The sequence below is a fragment of the Capsicum annuum genome, chromosome 8, assembly GCF_002878395.1.
Source record: "Capsicum annuum cultivar UCD-10X-F1 chromosome 8, UCD10Xv1.1, whole genome shotgun sequence".
In the NCBI taxonomy this organism is placed as follows: Eukaryota; Viridiplantae; Streptophyta; class Magnoliopsida; order Solanales; family Solanaceae; genus Capsicum; species Capsicum annuum.
Window position 1 is genome coordinate 67,264,673 of NC_061118.1, and position 26,017 is coordinate 67,290,689.

Genomic DNA, 26,017 nt, shown 5'->3' on the forward strand with positions numbered 1-26,017 from the left:
ACTAATGACTTCTCAATTTGCACATAAACATCTTCAATCATGAGCACTCTATCCTTTTTTCTTAACACTCACTTTAGTCATGCATAACTACCACTAAGGTATTGTGACATGGTTATTCACCCTACAATTAGTTTCTATCACGTAGTGCATCGGACACATCCTAATTCATTAAACTTTCCCCCATGATTCAGCAAAGCAACTCATTTGTTTAGAAACTAAGTTAATTTGAAAGTTCACTTTATTAATTTAGTACTCACATAAACACTCTAATCCTTACACATCTTATAGTCATTCATACAAGTACACCACAAGAATTAAGAGTAGTCAACAATGTTTCAATAGTCCACCACCATAGATCTACAAAATTTTGTTCAAACAAAACTCCCAACCTCCACAATTATTATCACTAATTCACCGCAACATGTCATTTATCATCTCAAGTTCACAAAATAAAACCAAGTCATGCTCTTTATCACTAACTATTTAGCATTCTAAGCATTGTTTACCATATAAAGAAATTTTGAGCAGAGAATAAAAATAATACATGACTTACCTTCTTGACTTGATGAAGAAAAATGTGGGAATTGCTTTTTTACTTGAGAGAAAAAAATGGTTATGGCGGTGCTAGGTTTAGGTAAGTTGTGGAATGGGTTAAGGTTATATTTATAGAGGTGACCCAGAAATAAAGGGTTGACATGACACGTCAAGTATCGCGATTGGCATTCGACGTAACGCGTTGAGTTCGCGTCGTGTTACTGGATTTTTCCCTAAAAATTTATCTAAGTGTAACCTCATGAGCAATGACGTGAAGCATCGTATAATGCATTGAAGGTCAACGCGATGCATGAGAATCATGTTAATCCATTGGAAATAGCATTAGAAAATTTTTCTAAGTGTGGAACTGGTGCACCTCGATGCGATGCGCCAAGATAGCGTCGAGCCACAGGAAATTGCATCCTAAAAATTTTCTAAGGCTAAATTTCCTATACCTTATTATATATTTACTTACCCTTTACCTTTTTCTGACCATGTATCACATATATACTTACTCAAAGTCCCATGTTCATCATCTTCTCTTTCTCCACCAAGTTCTTTATTTCTGCATATTAATCAAAAATAACAAAATCACATAAGTAAAAATAGCACCTAGCACCTTATTTTTGGTCATGGCACGAGACATCTTTTTCGTATTTTTCTTTTTGTTCTTCAACTACTTAAAATTAAACTACCTATTACATTACATTCGTGGGTTGCCTCCCACATAATTCCTTATTTTACGTCTTGGCATGACCCAACTCAGTCCTATCCCTCAGCAAAGGTGATAGACTCCTTATGCTTATCCAGATAATCAACCCAATAATGTTTTACACACTATCCATTTATTAGGAACTTATCCGTCTTATGTTTATTCCACAACTCCATGAGGCGTCATTCTCACCACCCCAAAATATCTCAAACATTTCTATCGTAATTTACCAGGGAACAACTTAAACCTTGAATTGAACAATAAAACGAGTTTTCCTGCTTCAAATACTCTCTCTTCACTTTGTTTATCATTCCATCTCTTGGTCTTCTCCTTCTATAGTTTGGTATTTTCATAGGCATAAAATCTAAACTCATCAAGATCGTTCAGCTGTAATAATCGTCTTTCTCCTGCAGCAGTCATCTCAAGATTCAGCTTTTTCATGGCCCAATATGCTTGATGTTCCACTCCACAGGCAAATGGCATTCTTTACCATAAGCCAAGAGATATGGGGAAGTCCCAATGGGCGTCTTATAAGCTGTTTTATAAGCCCAAAGTGCATCATTTAACTTTTCAGCCCAATCTTTTCTCTGCCTATTCATAGTCTTCTGAAGTATCTACTTAATCTCTTGGTTGGACACCTCAACTTGTCCACTAGTTTGCAGATGGTACACAATAGCAACCTTGTTCCTAACACCATATTTAGCAAGAAGATTTTTTAACCAAGTGTTGATAAAATGCGTACCTCCGTCACTAATTATCGCTCTAGGTATACCAAATCTAGAAAATATGTTCTTCTTCAAAAATTTCAGCACCACTCTTTCATCATTAGTTGGACTTGCCACAACTTCCACCCATTTAAAGATATAGTCAACCGCTACAAGTATGTATAAATTTCCTTTTGAAGGTGGGAATAGGCCCATGGAATCGAACCCCTAAACGTCAAAGACTTTGACTTCTAAAATATTATTAAGGGGTATCTCATGATGCCTTGATATAGTACCCAACCTTTGAGATTGATCACAATTTTTCACAAAAGTAATGGAGTCCTAAACAACGTAGGCCAAAAACAACCTGATTGTGGCACTTTTCCAGCAGTCCTCTCACCCCCGTGGTGTCCACCATAAGGAGATGAGTGGCAATCTTCAAGAACTTTTGAATATGCAGCCTCTGAGATACACCTACGAATGACTCCATCTGGACCCTACTTAAAATGATACGGTTCATCCCAAATATAGGCACATGAATCATGGAGCAATTTCTTCCTTTGTTGTGTGGTGGCATCATGAGGGTACACCTCACAAGTTATAAAATTCACAATATCAACATACCAGGGGAACTCAATGGCCTCTAAAGACAATAAATTTTCATTAGGAAACTCTTTCTTAATACTAAGAGAGTCATCAACAATACAGTTTCAACTTTCCAGTAGTGAAAAGTGGTTAGCAACTTAATTTTTAGCTCCCTTCCGATCTCGAACCTCAAGAACAAATTCTTATAGTATCAGAATCCACCTAATCAGTTGAGGTTTTCCATCTTTCTTGTTCACAAGATACTTAATAGAAGCATGGTCAGTATGAACAATTACCTTAGTGCCAACTAAGTAACATCTAAACTTGTCGAATGCATACCCCACTGCCAGCATCTCTTTCTCAGTAATCATATAATTAAATTGAGCATTATTCAACACTTTGCTAGCAGAGTAGATTAAGAAAAATACCTTATATTTTCTCTGACCCAAAACATCTCCCACAACAATATCACTAGCGTCACATATCAGCTCAAACGGTAACTCTCAATCAGGTGTAATCAGAATAGGTGCTTCAATCAAATTCTCCTTTAGTTTCTAAAAAGTTGCTTGGAAATGATACCCAAACTCAAAATTTGCCTCTTTCTTCAATAATTTTCACATAGGGCTAGCAATCTTTGAGAAATCTTGAATGAACTGCCTATAGAAACCTGCATGTCCCAAAAAGCTACGTACTCCTTTGACTGTGACTGGATATGGTAACTTTTCAATCACTTCAAACTTCACCTTATCTACTTAGAGTCCTTTACATGACACTTTATTTCCTAGGATAATTCCTTCCTTAACTATAAAGTGGCACTTTTCTCAATTTAGCTCCAAGTTTGTCTCTTCGCATTGAGCTAGAACTCTGTAAAGATTCTACAAGCACTTTTTAAAAAATTTATCATACACAGAGAAATAATCCATGAATACATCCACAAATTCTTCAACCATGCTAGAGAATATAGCCATCATATATCTCTAAAATATAGCAGGTGAATTGTATAGGCTAAAGGGCATGCGTCTGAATGTGTATGTGCCGTAAGGACATGTGAAATTAGTCTTCTCCTGGTCTTCCGGTGCTATGATTATTTGATTGTAGCTGGAGTACCCATACTGAAAATAATAATACTCTTGTCCCGCCAATCTATCCAGCATTTGGTCAATGAAAGGAATAGGATATTGATCTTTATGATTTGCTTCATTCAACATCCGATAGTCAAAATAGATTCTCCACCCAGTCACCATGCGTGTGAGGATCAACTCATTATCATCATTAGTTACCACAGTAATCCCTCCTTTTTTCGATACATAATGGACTGGGCTTACCTATTTGCTATCAAAAATGGGTATATAATATCACTATCTAACCATTTGATCACTTATTTTCTAACCACCTCCTTTATCACAGGATTCAACCTTATTTGTTGCTGCACTCTCGATCTGTAACCCTCTTACATATAAATGTTGTACATGTAAAATGCTGGATTGATTCCTGTAATATCAGATATTTGCCAACCAATCACATTTCTTCTCTTTTTTAAAATTGCTATGGCTTCCTTTAGCTGTACATTTGTTAATCCTACAGACAAAATAACAGGCAAAGTATGTTGGTCACAAAGAAAAACATATTTTAAATAAGGAGGAAGAACCTTAAGCTCTAAGTTAGGAGCTTCTTTAATAGAGGGCTTGGGTGATGGACCAATTGGCCTATTTAATGGTTCGACAGGCACTTTCATTATCTCAACCACTGTCAAATTCATAACCTGAACCAATTCTAATGCTTCCACATCTCCATAAAATTATGACCCATCAAAGCTTTCTTGAACGGATCATCAGACAACAACAACTGCCATTTAGAAGAAAGGTCAATAACCGATATGGATGACAACTTCTCATATATAGCTGGCAGTTTTATTTCCTTGTACATATCAAAGACTTTTACTTTATCATGCACTCACATTGTCATTTTCTTGGCTACTATATCAATTAGTAACTGCCCTGTTGCTAAGAAAGTTTATCCCAAAATAAATGAAACCACAGGATTAGCCTTAAAGTCAAGGATTACAAAATCCACCAAAAATATTAATGATCCTACTTGTACCAAAATATCCTCGATATTACCATCTAGCCTGGCAAGTGATCTATCTAGCAGCTGTAAAATAATAGTAGTGGGTTTGGGACTTCCAAAACCCATCTTTCGATACCACAATGTGGGGCATAAGATTTATGCTAACTCCCAAGTCACACAATCCACATGTACAAATAGTTTGTCCAATGGTAATGTGCAAGGTGAAACTACTCGGATTTGTAAGTTTTGTGGGCAATTTGTTTTGAATCTCGGATGTACACTCTTGAGTAAGTGCTACTGTAGCATACTCAGTCAACCGGTTCTTATTTGCAACTATATCCTTCAAATATTTTGCATATTTTGGCATATTTTGCAGAATGTCAGCAAGAGGAAGATCTAAGAACTTCTTGTAACTCACCTCCTTTTGATGCTTTCTTACCCTTTGAGAAAAGGGTAAGGGGAGAGTGTTTTTATCAACATGAATTTCTTCACTTGCCATTTTTCCTTGATTTTTTTCTTTGCATTGTCTTTGGTACGGTCATCAATAATTGTGGGACTTACCTGCTCCTGAACTATCTCCTTAGTTTGTAGCCCACTTCTTGTTGTAACAGTATTTAACTGCTTGGGATTTGTCTCTGTATCACTACGTAATGCTTCTTAAGGTCTTGTATTCTGTGCCTCTACAATTTGATTAACCTACAACTCTAGATTTCTCATAAGCAATTGTTGACTCTTCAACTCAGCTACAAACTATGCCTGTTGAGTCTTTTAGTTGTAAATTGCGCTTGTTGAGCCATCATCTTCTTCATTAATTCCTCCATATTCCTAGATTGAGTAGTTTCTTGAGTATTTTGAGTCGTCTATGGATTTGGTTACACTTGTCCCTTGTATTGATTTGCATTCTGCACCTGATTTCCACCCTATGAAAAATTTGGATGTTTCCTCCAATTGGGATTATAAGTATTACCAAAATTTTATTGTCCCTGCCGATTTGCATTCCGTACATAGTTGAAAGAATCTGAATTAGCTGTACAAGCATCAACTGTGTGTTCACCACTTTCGTAAACCTCACACTAAGAATTCACCTATTGGACTGCATTCACTCTGGCTACTAGTTGTGTAACACCCAACTTTATGTTATTAAGCTGAGTAATCATATGATTTTGCATGGCTGTGATCTATGCCTATAATGCAGTGAATTGATCTACCTCCAATACCCCTGCAACCTTTTTATGAGTACTTCTTAAGTCTGTATGCTAGTCAGGGTTCCCTTGTGAAATCAGATTCAATAGTATGTACAATTCTTCATATGTCTTCTCAAGAGCCTGGCCACCTAATGCTGAATCCAAGAGAATCTTCGTGTTTGGCTCTAATCCTTCTATGAAAGTATGCACATTAACATCATTGGATTGATGATGGTGAGGGCAGTTTTTTAGCATACCCTTAAATCTCTCCCAAGCCTGGTAGAGATTATCTCTATTTTTCTATCTATAACTCAAGATTTCACTCCTCAAGTGTGATGTCTTCCTAGATGGAAAGAATCAAATAAGAAACTTTTAAGCTATATCTTCCCATGAAGTGATAGAGAGTGGTGGTTAAGCATGTAACCACCTTTTTGCTTCCTCAATAAGTTAGAAAGGGAAAAGTGTCAATCTGTCAACCACCTTCAGGAATAAATGTATCGCTGATTTCCAAGAAGGTCTATATATGCTGTTATGGATCTTCGTGTGAAAGGCCATGAAATTGCCCCACTGAAGTCAACAATTTCACCATATTTTGCTTCAATTCAAATTGACCTTCTGGTTTAGGATTTAAAATATTGTATGTCACATGGTTTGTGAGTGGGATTGCTACCTCACAAATAGGTCTAGCAGCTTGTTGAGCAGAAATAACTAGAATAATAGAAATAATAGGAGGTTGAACATTCCCAGCATTTGGATCAATCGATTCATTTCGTTATTCGGTCGTTCTTCGCCTTTGTTGAAAGATTTGCTCTATATCTGCAAAAGGCTCTACCAGTTTTTTATCTCTCGCCAGTCCTGGATTCAGCTAAACCTGCAAAAATTCAGTCACTAAGATCAAAGTTGTTAATACCTAACTTAATATCAAAAACTAAAAAAATTAGCAAAATACTAATTATATTAGTCCCCGAAAACGGAGCCAAAAACTTAATGCGACTCAGACGCACATGAAAATACACATGATCGTTCAAATAATATAGTGATTTAGACAATCAAATATCATTCCCATGAGGACTAAACAACTAGAAATTTAACAAACTTTTAGTTTCAGACAATGACTATTAGGTGTTGCATAGTATAAAGATGATGACTTTGATAGTAAAAATATAAATTAATAAAGAAGAAAGAAAATTTTATGACTAGAGCAAAGCAAGCAACAGTTATAAATAGTTATGATAAGAATTCAAGGGTTGAGTCTTCTCGAACAATCATACAAATCTCTATTCTTATAATAGTCTAATTGGTTATCGGGTTGTTGTTCGTAAGGTTTAGGCAATGATCTTGATCTCCCGACCTATCATATTTTATCTATTAAATGTTGCAGCTACAAATCCCATAGAGATACAACAATTCTTCTAGATTCATTAAGTAATTTTCTTGCAATTGAACCAAACAAGGCTTTTAGGTATATCCCTACCCTAGATGCTAATTCACACCCCTTATTTTATAAAAGGATAAGAATCTTTCTCCATAATTTCCTTATTCTAATCTATGATTTTCCTCCCAGATTCACATAGAAATATAAATTTATTCTAATGATGGCCAAGCATTAAAATAGTAAGCTCAAAAAAATAAGAACTTCCCAGGTGATAATCCAAAAAGAAACTGCTATAAAAATTATCAAAGAGTAATCATGTTCTTGACCTCAACCCAGAATAAAGGTATTTAGCCACTCATATTTGAATTAAACATCAAAAACAAGTAATCAATCATACCCAAAATTAGTCTTATAGTAAAGAAGTTCAAAAGAAATAATAAGAACCCTAAAAGAAGAATTCTATGCTTTTTCACCGCTACTATGCTTGCCAAAAAAGTTTGGAATTGTGCTCACATGTTTCGTTTATACTTGGGAAAATTTAACCAGATCTGAAGCCATGACACGATGCATCACTAATCGCATTAATCCAGCCAACACGACACACCAACATCGCGTTGCCCTACTAGAATTCATCTTTGAAAATCAAACAAAGTCAAAATCTTTACCACACGATGCGATGCATTGACATCACATTGTGTCACTGGAATTTTCTTCTCAAAATCATGCTAAGTGTCAAAGCTTTAAGCACTGTCACAATGCGTTGACATCTCATCGATGCATTGGAAGTTGCAGTCGTAGAATTCTCTAAGGCACAAAACTTATGCATCAATGTGGTTCGTTGACATTGCATCGATGTACTGGAACTTGTTCTTTAAATTTTTTCTAAGGCACAAATCTTGCCAGTTGACGCGATGCGTTGAGATCGCGTCGAGTCGCTGGAATTTTTCTCCAATTTGTTTCTGTCATCTCGTCAATCCTCATATGTTTTTGACTTTGATCCACATGATCTTTCATCTCTTTCATCCGATTTTCTTCCAAATCTATGGGAAATTAATTTTTCATTACTAATCATATCCGTTAGTCTCGAAACATAATTTAACTCACATGTATATATAATTAGTACACTTTTTATTCTCAAAATAAGTCTAAATATGGGTAATAGCGGTGTTTGGAGATATAAATATGCCCAAGATCATTTAATATGGTAAATGAAAGGGCACTTGAAAGTCTGCTTAAACCTATAAATGGTTGGCTATGAATGATACTTACAAGTAAGGTTTTGTATGATGATACCAATATCAATGTACTTGGATAATAAATGGATAATGGTTTGGTTATTTGAAAATTCATTTTAATTGGCCAATAATGTTAGGATGTATAGAAAAGTTGTGGACGTGGAGTTCCTAGGGGGTCCAAAATTGAAAACTCATATTTGCCGATATGAGGTTGGTCTTGGTGATCATGTGCATGATGTCATAATATATTTAGGGTATTTCTAAATCCTATGAATGGTTTCTTACCTGGTCGTGCGACTATACGCACTAGTGCCCATTTAGCAAAGGGAGCTAAGCCCATATAGCCTGTGGCTGGTTTAGGACGACAGAGCTGCACAACCCATGTAAAGTTTTTAAAGTCATGTTAGGCACATTTCCTTTTCCCTACATGGTTATATATATATGTGTGTATGTGTATGGTTGTATACATTATAGATGGTTTTACTTGGCTTTGTGAATTGCATTATTTTATCCTTATCCTGAGTATATGTTAGTGTTCACCTACTAACCCATTTTGGGTGGCTTTATATCCACTCTATGAAAGGATTAGCCATTCTACTTTTCATGCTTAATGATCGAATTTGGGCCAGTATTTATTGGATTCAAGTGGTGAGCTTCCATATTTCGAAAGGCTGTTATTTTATGTCCTTGTCTACTTTTAATATTTCTCATCTTTCATAGACTTCGATTTTAGCTATGGTCGGTTACATGTCCAAACTAGGTACTCTTTAGATAGACTAGAGGTTTTTTATTGACAACTATGTAGTTGGGTATGATATGGATGGTTTATGTTATATATATATACATACGCTAGATTATTATAGTTGGTTTTGGTTATTGGTTTCAGCAATGGTTTGTTTGGTTATTGGGTGGTTGGACTTGATTGGGTTGGTCTCAGTTATAGACTTGTCCCAAAGTCACCACCTTGTTGGATACACTATCTTCTTATATGTTCGAAATTCAGTCCATACAAGGTAGGCATTTGGTGATTGGGTTAGGTAATGAGGGAAGTTCTCGGTCCTGGTTGGACTTGGGATTACCTATTATGACAAGGACCTGGTTTGAGTCATGTAAAATTGGTATCAAAGCTTTAGATTTTGGTGTAATTGGGTTTCCACAAAGCCATGTTAAGTAAAGTCTTACTTATGGGTGGGCCGTGCACCACACTTATAATCAGGAGTCTACGAGACATTTAGGAATGTTTCATTTTCTTGGTTATTCTACTTCTGGGATATGGAGTCCAATGTCTTGAACTCTTCTTTGAATTTTCTTTGGTTCACTCTATGGATCAAGCCTTCTCAATGATCCAAAAGTTCATGGAAGCTTACCTGTCCAACTCTAAAATAGCATAGGTGGATCTAGTCCAACTCATGGGGCACAGATTTGGTCAGGGGTCGCATCTTTTGGTTTTCCTAGTAGAAGCCAATCCTCATCCTCTATTTTCTTTTTAGATTTTATGGTCGTTCGCACCGTGGTTATTGCAATGAAGAAAGAAATTGGTGTTTGTTGTGGTCAATAGGGTCTTGTGTGATGGGAATGTCCCATAAGGGTTTCCACTTAGGCAAATAAAGTATTGGCTACTACCTCTGGCTCTAGTAGTGGTCGGGATTGTCTTAATGTTCTTATTATTTATCGAGAGTTAGAGGTATCTTTTGATGCCAACACTGGTATATGGAAAACTTTTTTCATTGTGGTGTGTATGGTTTACTTGGTTTGGGGTCCCCTCTCTTTTGTGAACTCATTTATGGTTGTCTATTTTGGTCTTAAGATTACTTCGGACTTTTTTCTTATTCTATTTCTACTCCGGTAGGTGCCTTTTAAGTTGCCAAAGGAGTCTATAAGGGTTGTGTGGTATCTTTGGGTAGTAAAAGGGTCTTAGTGGATTTGGGTACAATTCAAATATGGTGGATTTCTATGTCATTCGGTTGAATGGATTAGTTTCACTCTTTATATATGTCATTAGGCTAACGAATCTGTAGAGGTTGTCTTTAGTCTCCCTGGTAAGTCGGTTATGGAATAGGGAAATAGTTTCAATTGGGAAATAGAGAATTATTTCCAAAGGGATGCCCTTATTAGTCAGTTTGAGTTAAATATCATAACTCGGATGGTCCTTCTTTTGTTTAGTTTTAGTGGTGAATAAATTTCTTGAGGTCTTCTTGACGGCCCTCATCACCTTTTTCCAGTGGGGAGGTTGGTTTGGGGTTGGTCTTGTTTTGGGCATTTGTTCGATTTCTATTATTTCTTTATAGAATGGTTTCAGTTAAGTTAAAAGAGCTTAAGGAGAAATTTAGGGATCTCATAGATAAAGGTTCTCTTCATCTTTGTGTTTCTCCATGTGGTGTTTTGTTCTTAGAGGCATAAAGAGAATGGTTTTCATGGAATTAGATAGGTTGTTGGTGGGTGACTAAGGAATTGAGAGTGTCCTCCTTGTGGGAAGGACCTTATATGTATATTCCATTCTTTATGGGGTATTTTGATAGTATTGAATTATGGTTGGTAGATCGTAGGCTTGAATCTAGATGCTTGATTTTGATTAAAATAAGTATGGTAAGCTCAGGAATAGAAATATGGGAGTGGTGAAGGTAAAATGGAAGGTTGGATGAGGTTGATGATTTGCGAAATCCAAAAGAAGGAGAGTTGTACCATATAGGCCAGGAGTTCAAGTTAAACGGAGGGACTGGGGATCTAGTCATTAGATGGGTTAGATCATTGATCTTGCATGTATCCTTGTCCCTATACTTGTACTTTATTGATTGTATGAAATTGATTATTAAATTCATGGTTTGGATATTGGGTTTTGGCAAAATTGAGGTCTTTGACATGATTACTCATTGATGTGATTTCCCATGGGTTATGATACATTATTCTTGTTTTATTTGTGTTTATGAATATTGTGGGATGTATGGGAATGTTAAATAGATTTTAGAGTATTATGGATTCCCCCAATTACTTGGTTTTGGTATTGGTAATTGTATTTCCTCAAATAATTTGTGAAATTTCTATTGAATATAATTTTGTCATATAGTTTGACTATTCTTAATCCTTTACATTGCCTAAATAATTAAGGAACATAAATTGGTTTTTGTTGGATTCAAATGATTTTGAAAAGGCCTTGGATGGCATGGTTTGATTTAAAATGATTTTGACTTAATTGACAAACCTTGGAGTTAATTAGGTCTTATGATTTTTGTATGTCTATGATGGGCTCTAGGTAGCATTTGGTTGACTAAGGTTTTGGGCATCGGAGAACCAAGCATCCTTGGTGATACCTTTTAGAGCAGAGTATTGTTCTTGTTGGAGTAACAGGGTTAAGGTTAATGGTTAGTCTAAAATTTTCTTTTAGGGGTGGACTTCAAGGAAAGTTCGTGTTGCATATTCTAGTGATACTTTTCTCTCTCGGTTAAGAGATTAATCTACTAGGATAGCATGTATTTATTTAGTGCTTATGCCTAAGGTTTTCATTTGCATTCACCTTATTCCCTTGGTACGAATCTTGACTTTGTGTCAAGTAACTCATGGTACGTGTTGTTTTGTTTCTTTCGGTGTCTAGTCTTAAGGACTCCTCTTATGGTATAGTTCAGTCGGGATGTTTCTTTATTATGGTCTAGGTTGTTGTGAAGTACTTTGTGCCTAAGTGTCGTATCTTTTCTCTAGGATCTTTCCTTGGGAGGAATGGATAACTCTTGTAATTTGGTTTCTTAAATGACTCTTCTTATGTTAGGATAGTAGTGGTTAGGGAGTCGAAATGGGGAATGTAGAAGTCCCCAAGTAGGGGATAGTCTAGGGTGACTACGAGAGTTAAGGTTTTGGAAGGTAAGTTAAGGTTGTTTTCATTGGAAATGGTTTTGAAGGGAATGGTTGGTGAAAACCTTGTGAAGGTTGTAAAGGGGTGCTAGATCTTTTAATGGATAGATCATACCACGGGTATACAAGTCGTAGGCTTAAATGTTGTGATTGGTAGATATAACAATAGTTGTTTTGGGTACTTCAGATATGGTTGGGGGTTTCAGTTATAGTGGTTGGATATGGTTTGTCCCACCATTTTCTTTTGGGGATAGTGTCAGATGAGGGTCACTCACAGCTTTTCCTTACCAGTGGCTCGGTATTGATACCCTTCCAATTGGGGTTACAGATTGGACCCCAACATAGCTATATTATCTTATTAACGGTATATCGGTTAGATGACTACTTCCCACAATTATAGTTTCAGACTCAGTCTTAGTAATAGAACTCAGACAGTTCTTCAGAATTTCAGGACTGTCAAATACAGTCAACTCAGAATAGTATGGAACTCAGTTAGTTCCAACCTAGACTGTCAGATCCAGTCACTCAGTTTCAGTTATATCAGTTATCAGTGACTCATGTTATTTGTAATCAGACTCAGTAATCAGTACCACCACGAATTCAGTCACAGTCACTTATTCATGCACTTATTCTCACATTCATGTTATGCAGTCAGTCAACATTTTTCATGTATTTCAACCCGTTGCATTTAGCCTACCTCACTTGCATACCAGTACATTTAAACGTAGTGATGCATTTTTGCTATGGTGTTTTATACCGTAGGTTCAGAAGCACAACCTCCAGAGCATCAGCAGTATTCCAGTTTCAGCAGTCAGAGTTAGCAGTGAGTCCTCATCCTTTGAGGACATAATCATTACTTTATTTCTTCATTACTAGTTTATTTCAGTAGTTGGACTTAGTTGGGGACATGTCCCATCAACTCCTTATTCAGAAAGTTTAGAGACTTTCAGACTACAGTGTTTTCAGATTAGATGTTTTCAGACATTGTTTCAGTTTTGATATTGTCATACCATATTATTCTGATATGGTTTTATTAGTTGTTTATCAATTTTGAACCTTATGGCATGTTTCAACCTACTAATTCCGCATTTATACAGTATATTATGCAGTGTTTAGGTATATATATCAGTCATGGGTTAGCTTGTGGTCCTTCGGGGTCATGAGCACCGTGTAGTGTTTCGGGTACCAGATTCGGGACGTTACATGATAAAAACCAAAAGAAACTAAACTAAATATTAAGAATCCTAAATTACTTGTGTAGCATCCTCCAATTGAATCCAAGAACATCAAAAAGTGCTTTACAAAGTGAATAACGTGTGCTATTATAGTTGACCAATCCTAGGCCATGTGGGAGTAGTATATTACGTGATGCAGGACGACCAAAATGAGCAGGCTTCGTGAGGAATATACCACCACTCCCAATCAGGCTTAACCTGCCTTAGACCACCGGTGTGGATCCTGATGCGTGGGCTTTGGAGCACCGATATGAAGGGGCCTGCGCGGGCCTATCTATGTACCCTAACTTGAATTTGCTTCTCAAATTTTTGTTAAGTGTTCGGGTCCCTTCTTTTAACCGAGCCTTTGGTGTTGTTTTCCCTTTAATTTCAAGCTTGTTCAACCTCCGTATATCACCATAATTGAATCCACAAGCATCCTACATAATCAAACACCATGGATTGGAGCTCAATACAACAATACGTCAAGAACAACAAGATAGAAACTCAAGCGAAGTACTAGTCTTGATCACTTTCACTTATGGTTATTGTTGACTCTTTACTCATTTTAATTGAACTTTGCACACTTTAAACACATTTTTCCACATATATTTACACATTCAAATCCTAAGGAACTCATTTAACACACTAGAATCCACCTAGAACAACTAGAACAACGCCTAGCTCAAGATAGTAAACTAGTTTTCGCACCTAAATTTTAATTGATCGTTTTAAACCCCGAACTTGTTGGTAAAACATTTTAAACATTGTAATCACATCCTTGAACACATATATGATTATTTATATCATTACACATGAAAAACATGAATCATCCTCAAAACATGTCTTAATCAGATAGAATAGCTATTCTAGAATGCATAAATTCACCCAACATCACCACCACACACTTAAAGCCTTGTTCGTCCTCAAACAACTCTTTACTCTAAGCATCATCAGCTGAGGTGACTCTACACTTATACTAGTACAATACAATCAAGTTAGTACTATAGTGACTACACAGATTATAAGTTTCAACACTAAGCATGTTATGTACACAATTGAAAGTGCAATAACACTACTTACAAACATCCTAACCTCAAGAATTGACCCAATAAGTTGAAAATTCATGCATATTGATCAGTAGAAGACATCATACAAATCACCCGCAGTTATAAAACATGTTCCCCTCACAATAAGAGAGTTACCCATTATTACTCATAATAATAAAATTAGAACAAGATGGGTACAAGAATCAAGTAGCACTCACTCTCACAAGGAATTCACAAGTGACACATAATGAACCATAGGCTTACCCTTCGTGTAGTACTTCGATAATATAAGAATGATGATATTTAGGATCAAATAGGTTTTTAATAGTTGTAATGTCAGTTGAGGAAGGGGTAGGAACTATTTTGGCCAAGAATAGTGATTATCTTCCCTAAGCGCTTTAACATATCATATTGTACAGTTAAAACCTATCTCCAACAACCAAATTAGTCATTTTTTGTCTATCTCAATCTTTTGTTTTCACCCCAACTTATTAATATCATTCATAAAACTATTGTGGGAGTATGCTAAGTACATATCTTTCAATTTTACCTTTTTTTCAAATATATTTTATGCTACGCATCCCTATGATAGCCACCCTCAACTTAAGAGATTTGCCTTAGTCGAGGTGCGCAATGTCCAAGAAGGACCAGCGCCAAAATAGGTTTGTTGTAACACAATTGGGTTAAAAATGGGAACTTCTTTCAAACAATTTCTCAAACTTCCAACCATAACACAACAATTTTCACATACCAATAACTAACCCTTTGGGGCTTCACTTTCACCTCTTCTCCCCTTATTTTTTTTCAAACTCATCACTCAAATAATTTTACACTAAAGTGCTTAGGAGATTTTGGATCAAATTAAGGTCTATCAAAGAAGGGATTAGGCTATATATGAGGCTGCCAAAGAAAAAACTAAAGGCCCAATAAGGATGACTACAATTAAGCACAAAGGTAGGTCAAAAAAAGGTATAAAATAAGTCTATCAAGGAAATGCCTAAATCATTTCCTAATATCACATCCTTTATTTCATTTTGTACACACACCGGACAAGTTCAAGAATCAAATGAAACAAGAAATTTACAAAAACCTTACACACACATGGAACATGCTTGGCTCACATAAGATCATCACAGACTCTCAACCGACAATCGAATGTATTCAAATTTAAGCCACAAGTACACAAGTCACAAACATGAGCCTAGGATTCTAGAAAATAGTAATTCACAAAGTCAACATGGTTTTCACAATCAAAACACTTGCACCATGCAATCAAATATAGAACCAACAAGAATATCTTCTTTATTCCTAAAAAAACTAAATTGATCTAAAAATGAGAATTTCTCCACCCCATACTTAAAAAATTACTTTGTCCCCAAAGTATACTCAAAAGTTAGAGATAGAAATACTCCATGACACCTCTAGGCCTAGCTAATAGCATCATTTTATGTCAAAAGGGTACGGGGACCCCTCACTTAATCTTTTCCATGCTCCTTAGCTCAGATTTCAGGTACTCAGACTTCCCATCAACCTGTTACTCAATAAAAATAAAAACTAGTAAAGTAAAAACTAAAAATAAAGCATACCTTAACTTAACTTGGGTTGCCTCCCAATAGGCGCCTGATTTAGTGTTGCGGTAAGACCTAATCAACTTTTTCCTCCACCTTGAAGATACGAATTTCACCCCCAACTTTTCATCTATCTTTTTCTTTCGCTCATATGGGGGTGGTACAAGGATCAAAGAATCGAGTAATAGAATGTGCATGATTACCCATTCGGCATTACAGTTAGGTGCATTATTGTGTTTCTTAGTTGGTGCAAAATTAAGAATATAGGATTCTTGTTCCTCATCTTCACACTCTTCCACTATTTTAGATGATTCCACAAATAAGACGTCATCTAAATATAATGTAGAAAAGTTCTTTGAATGAGACCCAACCAATCCCACTTAAAAATTTACACTATCCACAACACCCTTACTCATATTCACCTTCTAAATTGCAGTATCAAAAGAAAGATAACAATTGAGTGACTACAATTCTTGTATTTGCTCCACAAATTTGCTAGGATCGTCCGTCGCTTTTCTATGCCTTTGTAGAGATGGTGGTGGTGGTATCTCCTTAATTGTCTTTTGAGAATTTCTTACAAACATGACTGAATTAGGATTAAAACCACACATGTCTTCAGAATAATACATAATTCAACAAACCACAGACCAACTTATGGTCTTTTGCACAGGTGGAAACAAGCAAGTACCCTCCAAGTGCTTGGATGAATGTTTGGACAAAAAGTCTTATGGTAGGGTCCTCTACAAAAATGACAAGAATTGTCATCCCTTGAAAACCAGCTATCCCAAACTAACATATCAAGAAGTGTAATAAAAATAGAAATAAAAGAAAAAAAAACTATTTATACTTAATTTAGGTAAACTAAAAATAAGATGGCTGCCTATTTACAAGTCCCCGACAACGGCGCCAAAAACATGATAGGGCCCAAGCACACACACAAGTAAATATGGTCTACCAAGTAATATAGTGGCCTTCAAGAAAGCTGAATATCAATCCCACGTGGAGTTGTGTTCACCAACAATCCAATTCTAGTTTAACAATTTATCAAAAGTAAACAATAAAGCTTTAGAATTGTCAACAAAAAGTAAACTAAACTACTGCGGAAAAGTAATGAATTTTGACACTCAATGGATAGAGATCCAGAGTTAAGGCTCACGAACAATCATTCTAATTCATTGAACTTCATTCGTTAGATTGCTTATCTTTGTTATTGGTTTGTGGGGTTTATCGCATGATTATGGCCTCCCGACCTCTAATTGTCTACAAAACTTGGACATTACAACTACATCATTGAGAAGGAATGTAATAATCCATAAATCTATCATCCTATATGTGAACCAAACAAGGCCTCTAGGTAAATCCCTATCCTAGCTGCTAAGTCAAATTTCTTATTTTACAAAAGAATAAGAACCTTACTTTTCTTATTTCCATATTCTATCTTCCTATTCCCTCTCTATAGATAACAAGGTTAAAAATATATGTATTATAAGGGCCGCAAATCCTTTAAAATAAATAAAACAAGAATAAACAAACAACCATAATGATATGCAATTCAACAAACTTAATTCAAAATAAAAGTATTCATGATCTTGGCTTTAACCCCGGAAAGAGGGAGTTTAGTTGTTAATGAAATTAACCGTAATCCAAAGACTTGAATTCATGAAAAAAACAAAAAGAAACTTATCTAAATATTAAGAACCCTAAATTACGTGTGTAGAAGCCTCTAATTGTATCCAAGGACGTCAAAAGGTGTTTTACAAAGTGAATAATGAGTGCTATTTATAGTTGACCAATCCTAGGCCGTTTAGGAGTAGGATATTGCGTGCTAAAGGACCACTGGAATGAGTAAGATTCGCAGGGATATACCACTACTGCCAAGCAGGCTCACCCTACCATAGACCACCAGTATGGATCCTGTTGCATGGGCCTTGGAGCACTAGTATGAAGGGGCTTTGCGGGCTTATCTACGTGCCCTCACTGAAATTTGCTTCCCAAATTTTGGTTAAGTGTTTGGGTGCCTTCTTTTATCCAAGCCCTTTGTGTTGTTTTCCCTTTAATTTCTAGTTTATTAAACCTCTATATATTCCTATAATCGACTCCAAAAGCATCCTGCGTCATCAAACACCTTGGATTAGAGATCAATATAATAACACGTCAAGAAGAATAAGCTAGAAACTCAAGTGAAATACTAGTCTTGATCACTTTCGCTTATGGTTATTGTTGACTCTAGGCTTAATTTAGTTGAACATTGCACACTTTAAATACATTTTTATACATATATTTAGACATTCAAATCGTAAGTAACTCATTTAGCACACTAGAATCCACCGAGAATAACTAGAATGATACCTACACTACAAGAAATAATGCCTTTAGTGGCAACAAAAGTCGCCACTAAATCTCAAAAAGTCGCAACAAAAGACATTTAGTGGAGACTGGAGGGTCGTTGGTGTTATAGCCATAACTAAAGGTTACTTGTGGCGACACAAAGGAGTTGCCACCAAAAGAGACTTTTTGTGATGATTTTCCTTGCCACGATTTTCTATATCACCTCAAAAAATACTACGCAAGGTGTCAACCAAAAGGGTTGCCACGAAATGAAAGAATTAAGCAGCGACCCAAGGTCGCCACAGAAAATGTCTAGAGGTAACTTCACCTTGCTACAATAGGCAATTTCAATATGGAGAAAATGCACCTTTAGTGGCAACTTATAGTGGCCACTAATATTAATATTTTTGAAAAAAAATTAATATAAATTTTCTGTACAATTATTTCTTAATACAAAATTTAATGTCTTCAGACTCCTAGTCAATAATTCTCCATCATTTAAAGGACCTTTCCTTCTAAAGAACAAAGTAAAGAGTCATTTCAATAGCTTGAAAGTGAGCAAGAAAAGATTTGACCAGAACAATAGAAGAAATTCATGCTAACTAGAATTCATGTTAACACAAAAGTATTACAAGTTTCTTACACACAACTACACCATACACATGTATTCACAACTATTCACAATTTCATTCAATCGACAAACTGAGACCAAAGTCCTAACGAATGAAGATGAAGATAACTAACAAATCAGGTGCAAGAATCCAATGAAAACTTGTGCATCTGTTACTCTCATGAATTTGGTTCATTTTTGGTACAAAAGGAAACACATTTTATGGTTGATGATTTATGTATGATGTACTAGAATAAATAAACAACCTTAGTACGCAAATGGAAGACAAAAGATGATATAGAGTATTATATAAGAAACTCAAGCAATGTAAGAGCAAGTTACTTAAATTTAGTACAGCTCACCATAAAATAGAGGAAGGGGAATAGAGATGATATCGAAAAAGCTGCAAACAGATATTAGAAAAAAATATGTTAGTGCAAAACTATTCATAATTTCATCCAATCGACAAACTGAGACCAAAGCGCTAACGAATGAAGATGAAGATAACTAACAAATTTTAAAAGATATATGCACTAAGGAGTGTACAAACATGTATGATTACTCCATAAGTTAATATTTCACTTTGTATATGTCTTATAAAGAACAAGATGATAGATTTTGTTAAATGTTACTGTGGTGTGTCTATGAGTCTGATGCTAGCTTGCGTGCATCTCAATTAGTTCGTTGGATATCCGCTACCTTCAGCTATACCTTTATCCACCAAGACTTAGATAAACCTTTATCCACCAAGACTTAGATAAATGAAATAAGTCACCTAGTATTTTATTTTATTATTTAATACATGGTATACACATTATTAAAAGAAGTTTCAACTTAGAACTTCTGAAATTATCTTTTATAAAACATTAGATACAATGTTTTTTAAATTGATCATTGCAGCTTGTATTTTCCAAGATGTACTCTTATAATGAAGATTATATGTAGTGATAGCATTTTTTTCAACTTTAATTAGTGATAGTAGGTTATTAGAATGTAATACACATCCAAAATGTAGAATGTAATACTTTCCAAATTTACATTCATATTGGAGAATGTAATACATATCCAAAATGTATTACATTTATATTGGAGAATGTAATACACATTCCAACCAGATATATAGATTCTAAAGCTAGAACTCACTCTAGCCTCTTTCCTTTATTTAAAAAAGAAGAGTTAAACTTCAAATTTCATTTTTCATAATTCAAAAAATCAAAGTATAAGAACAAGGTCACAGTTAGCTGACAATCAGTCAAGGTAACATTAGCCTAATTTTGATGAATCCTTCTACAACAATAATAACATACCCCGTGTAATTCCCCAAGTGAAATCTTGGAAGGACAGTGACTTCGCAAACCTTACCCTTACCTTGGGATCTAGGGAGGTTGTTTCTGATAGAATCATCTTAAGTAAAAGCATTCAAGAGCAATTCGAAAGATGAAAAACAGCTGGAGTGAACAAGTCAAGACTTTATGAATCCTTCTAGTTCTAATAAAATTTGTAAAAAAGTATAATGCACAAGATTCATTCAAAAAAAAATTAGGTCAAAATAAGGTCCAAACAACCTCTACCATGTTTTCCTTTGCTATATTAAATAACCCAAAACCAAAATCAATTATATAAACTTTCATTGTGCACATTTCTATACGAATATACCCAAATATAAAAATTTACACATATCAATATTCAAACTTTCTACTTAGGATTAAATGCATGTTCATAAAAATTGGAAATTTTCACATATGTCGACCTAAATACATAAACACAAATAAGAATGAAAGAATTAATTCAAAATTCGCAACCAATTTCACCAATTTCAATCACAGAATCTGTTGATAATTTTAAGAAATAGAAGAGATCTTGAACAAAACTTAAACACGAAGCAAACTAGAAAATATGATAGCCGGAGATAGGTGGGAGGATGGTGTTCTCTGGCGTATGGAAGAGAGCGGAGCAACAGTGAAAGCTATGGCTTCCCTACCGGTTGCTACTAGCATTGGGTGGTGGCGGCGTGGTCAGCTAAAGTAGTGGCGGCGTCAGCTTCAACGAGGGGGATGGTTGTTGATCTGGAATAGAGCGGCTATAGGAACGGAGCAACGGAGGCAACACAAGGTGAAGGGGAGGAGGCAGGCTGATACTGCTTCATTTGTTAGGTGATCGGAATGGCAATGAGAGAGAGATTGAAAGCTCATGCAGCTGATTGAGGGGAAAATAATTTTAGGGTTTTGATTATTGTTTAAAAGGAAAGAAATGGATGAATTGATCTTAGTAATTGGATCAACTTTGATCAACGGTTGAGATTAAGATATTTAAAAATAGTCCCATTGGGATTTAAATAGGGACCCAAATTGATATTTAATTTTGACTAGAATTGATACCAATTGAATTAAACATTGGCTAAATATTAAACACAATAAAAAAATTAGATAAAAGTGGTCGCTATTTTAATAAATGTAATAATTATAATAATAATGAGACGTCTTATTAAAATAAATTAATGTTACATCAAAATTATTATAAAAATTAATAATAACAACCACAATAAAAATTATAGTAAATATAATAATAATAGATAATATAATTGTAAATTATGAGTGTGCACATTTACGTGAAAAAATAATTTAATAAATATTAATAAAATTATGTAAAATATCGTATTTGAATTAATAAATTGTAAAAAAATTATACTAAAAAGTAATAGAATAATTTGTTCATTTTTAAATCATGAATGTGGCTTGACGAAAATTATTTGATACCAAAATTATGCGCCAAGAATATTAATATTAAAAGTTAAATAATTTTGACAAAAATAGTAGCCTAAGAGGAGTATCGGGTGGTCAAAATTGGGTGTCAATTGTATCTTAAACCAATAAAAAAGCAAGCTTTGAATTAATCTTGGTTTATTTGTGATGTGCATAGTTGAGATTATTTGACAATTTTTTTAACACCCTTCGGCTATTTGAAAAATAAATAAAGGCACAATAATGGACTTTACCTGAAAATCAGGAAAACAAACGAGCAGCAGGAACCGACGCGACTCCAGTATGCGGAGGTACCGACGCAAAACTGTCTCTCGATATTTTTGGAGTCTCAATCAGAGCTCTTAATTTGAAACCCTATATTAGGCTTAAGGGGGGTCTGAATTGTCTATTTATAAAATATATATCCAAAATATATTTACAAATAACTTAATTTATTTTTTTAAGGAAAACACAACGCAAAATAAAAATTTAAACTTATGATTTGGTTTACTTTTAAAAATTTTTTGGCTTTTAATTTATATCAATAATTATTTTATATTTTTATTATTATCGTAAATATTTATTATTTGTAAATAATGTAGTAAAATTTCTCGAGCTGAAAGTCTTATCAGAAATATCTTTTTTATCCTACAAAGATAAAAATAATATCTACATACTTCTTACACTCCCAAACATCATTTGTGGAACCACATATCCAGCCAGATCCCTCTATAATGTCACCTCATTATAACCACTAAAAAGATTTCAATTTACCTATATAAATGGAATGAATAACAAAATAGAAGTATTAGTGGCGACAAAAAAAGATGGCCACAGTAGATCTCCCTTTAGCAGCAATTAAATCGCCATAAAAGACTTTTAGTAGCGATAACTCGTACATCACCAATAACCCAAATTTGGTTGGAAAAATTACTACATATTTGTGGTGACCTACGCATAGTCGCCACTAAATATATTACTATCAGTGGCGACTTTTAACAGTCGTCCCTAAATCTTATACCTTTTCTGCAAACCTTTATATGTCGCCACAGAAATCCTAACTTTTGTGACAACTATTTGTGTCGTAACAAAAAACTGTATCTCTTATAGTGCTAGCTCAAGCTAGTAAACTAGTTTTCTTACCTAAATTCTTATTGATCGTTTTAAACCCCAAACTTGTTGGAAAAGAATTTTAAACATTGTAATCAAACCTTTGAACACTTATAATCTTATTTATATCATCATTACGCATGAAGAACACTAATTATCCTCAAAATAAGGCTTAATAAACTAGAATAGCAATGCTAGAATGTATAAATACACCTAATATTATTGGGGTATAAATCATGCTTGGGATATCTATTGATCTTCTCATCTTGGTTTTTGTTCTTGTCCTCTATTTTGGTGGGGGAAAGATTGATGTGTGTTATGGTGTTATCTCATACTTGTCCTTACCCTTACCCGTTATTCGAGGATGATAGATCCTAGTGGGGCAGAATGAAACACCGCAAGTCTTGAATGAACCCTTTTAAAATTTCTCAACTTTTAGAACTTTTGACTTGGTACGACTCAAGGGTACCAATCAAACCCTTTAATACAACTTATGGGGGTGTCTTAATGGTTCAATCATACCCTAGGCATCATGGTTTGGTTGGATAATTCCCAAGATATGACTCACTAGGGTATGAGTCACTTAGGAGTATACGAGCGGTGCAAGGTAAGTCGTATGGTGCATGTTTATCTTGTTTTTGTGGAGTCTTCCCTAGGTACGACTGGTGGATACGATTGGAGGTGTCACTCGTACCTTTAGGTATGAGCTAGGGAGGTAGAGTTATATTGAAAACAATAGCTAAGGTCATGTAAATATTTAGGTATGAGTTTTGGTACCACTCGTACCCTAGGGTATGGGTGGTAAGGGGGATTCGTACCCTTGGACATGACTTGTTGTAACTTTTAAGTCAAGGTATGAGTTTAACTTTGCGTGATATACTGAGTTCTCTCAAGTGAATGCATTAATGGAACTTGTTTACATTGTTTGAAAAGGTAAAAGGATAAATGGTTATGCTTCTGGGGAATATAGAAGTCCCATAAGTTGTTTAATATGGTAAATGGAAGGGAACTTGAAAGTCCCCTTAAACCTCTAAATGGTTGGCTATTCATGATACTTGCAAGTAAGGGTTGGTAGGATGATACCAATAGCAATGGCCTTGGTTAATAAATATATAATGATTTGGTTATTTTGAAATTGGTTTTAATTAGGCAATAATGGCGGGCTGTGCTGCAAAGTCATAGAAGGTGGAGATCCCGGGGCGAACAAAACTGGAAACTCATATTTGTCGACACGTGGTTGGTCTTGGTAAGCGTGTGCATGATGTCACATTATATTTACAGTATGTACTAGTCATCGCAAGGGTTTATTCCCTAGTCGTGCAATGATATATAGTGGGGCCCTTTCAACATGGGGAGCTGAACCTATAGAGCCCGTGGATGATTTAGGATGGCAGAGCTACACAACCCAAATAAGGTTTTAAAGACATGCAACGAAGTTCCCTTTCCCGGCATAGTTATATATATATATATGTATGGTTGTATGAATTACTTATGGTTTTACTGGGCTTTGTAGATGACATTATCTCATCCTTATTCAGAGTACATGCTAGTGTTCACTAACAACCTATCTTCGGGAGGCTGTACACCCACACTATACAGGGACTGACCATTCTACTTCTCCCTTTTAGTAATTGGATTCGGGGACAGTCGATGTTAGATTGAATTGGAGAGCTTCCATATTTCAGAAGGCATCTATTTTATGTCATGGCCTACTTTACAAATTCCTCCTCTTTCATAGACTTTGGTTTTTGCTATGGTCGGGGGTGTAACGCTCCAAAAATGGGTCACAGAGTGTCATACGGTGCTTGAGGCTACGAGTAGCCCCAAGCTAACCCTTTGATCCATTTTCATTCAGTTCAACACGAATCAACGGGGTTTCCATAAACAACCCTCAAATATCAATAGAGTAATCATCATCCAAGAATTAAAGAATTTCAAAAAAATAACAAAATACAACTTATTAGTCAACTCCCAACATCTATACTAGTCTGACAAGCCTCTAAGAAAATTAATAAAACCAGCGAGCCATTGAGACATGCCCCAACTGAATCATGCTCAGTTATCAAATATAAACAATTCCATGAAACCAACATCAGACATCACGTCCTCGAAACATGAGGACTCACCATGACAGAGGATGTAGAATAGCATGCCCAAAGAATCACTGTCGAACCTGGAACTGAGCTCCTAAACCTACATTCCGAGAAAATACAGCCCACATCCGAAGATGTAGGTCAGTACCATGGAAACAAATCGAGTATATGGGGGTGTATGCAGTTTTATAAACATCATCAGCATAAATTTTTATAAGAAATATGCAGGATGTACGAAAGACTCACATAGCTCGAAGAAAATCATCATAATCATGAGAGGATGAAATAAGTATAATAACACAAGTGAGTCATCATATTTGTCAATCACTTTCAGTTCATCAAGAATATCAATTCTCATAATGTAAATATCATTTAAATCTTTCGAAAGAGTAACTTTTACAATTCCACTTTCAAACCACTTCACTGTTCACCATAAACACAAGGAAACACACACACACTGGGAGATCCTATAACCGACATAAACCATGTGAGCTACATGGAGTCCAACGTACAACCCACGTTGGGGAGAGCTGTCCTATCCTTGCCATCCGAGTAGGACTATCGATATCAAATCCACACAAACTAGTGATCACTATATAAATCAGCCTCAGGCTCACTCCTACGGGGGCACGTAGTTTTAGAGAAGTAAGGTTGCTTTATACCTCCCACTCGGTGCTAAAAATTTCTCCCGAGCTTAAGTCAGATCATTTCAAAAACAATCCATAATAAAACAATTTCAGTAATATATTAATATACATCGGGAGCCATCATGCTTCTCATCTATCAAAATCAACCACGTTGTGAATTTCTCTCACGCTTAAGTTCAAAACAACTCCATTAGGACCAAAAGGTCAAATCATTCAAAATATCTCAAATATTCAACATCAACGTGCTTATAACACACACTTTCTCAAAAAAATATAATTTCCAATGGGGATTCATGACCCAAATATCAAAATCAAGATAAATATTGTTCAAGATTCATGTTTTATATCTCCACACATGTAAATTTATCTATCAAAATAATAAACATCAAGATTTCATAATAATCATCATAAGATATGG

At 35.3% G+C, this 26,017-nt stretch overlaps 1 non-coding gene across 1 annotated transcript; it reads left to right on the forward strand.

Moving 5' to 3' along the window:
• The first annotated feature begins 6,012 nt into the window (after positions 1–6,012).
• Positions 6,013–6,119, forward strand: LOC124886773. The gene has a single exon (XR_007044184.1). It is a non-coding gene; the product is annotated as a small nucleolar RNA R71 (small nucleolar RNA).
• The last annotated feature ends 19,898 nt before the right edge of the window (positions 6,120–26,017 follow it).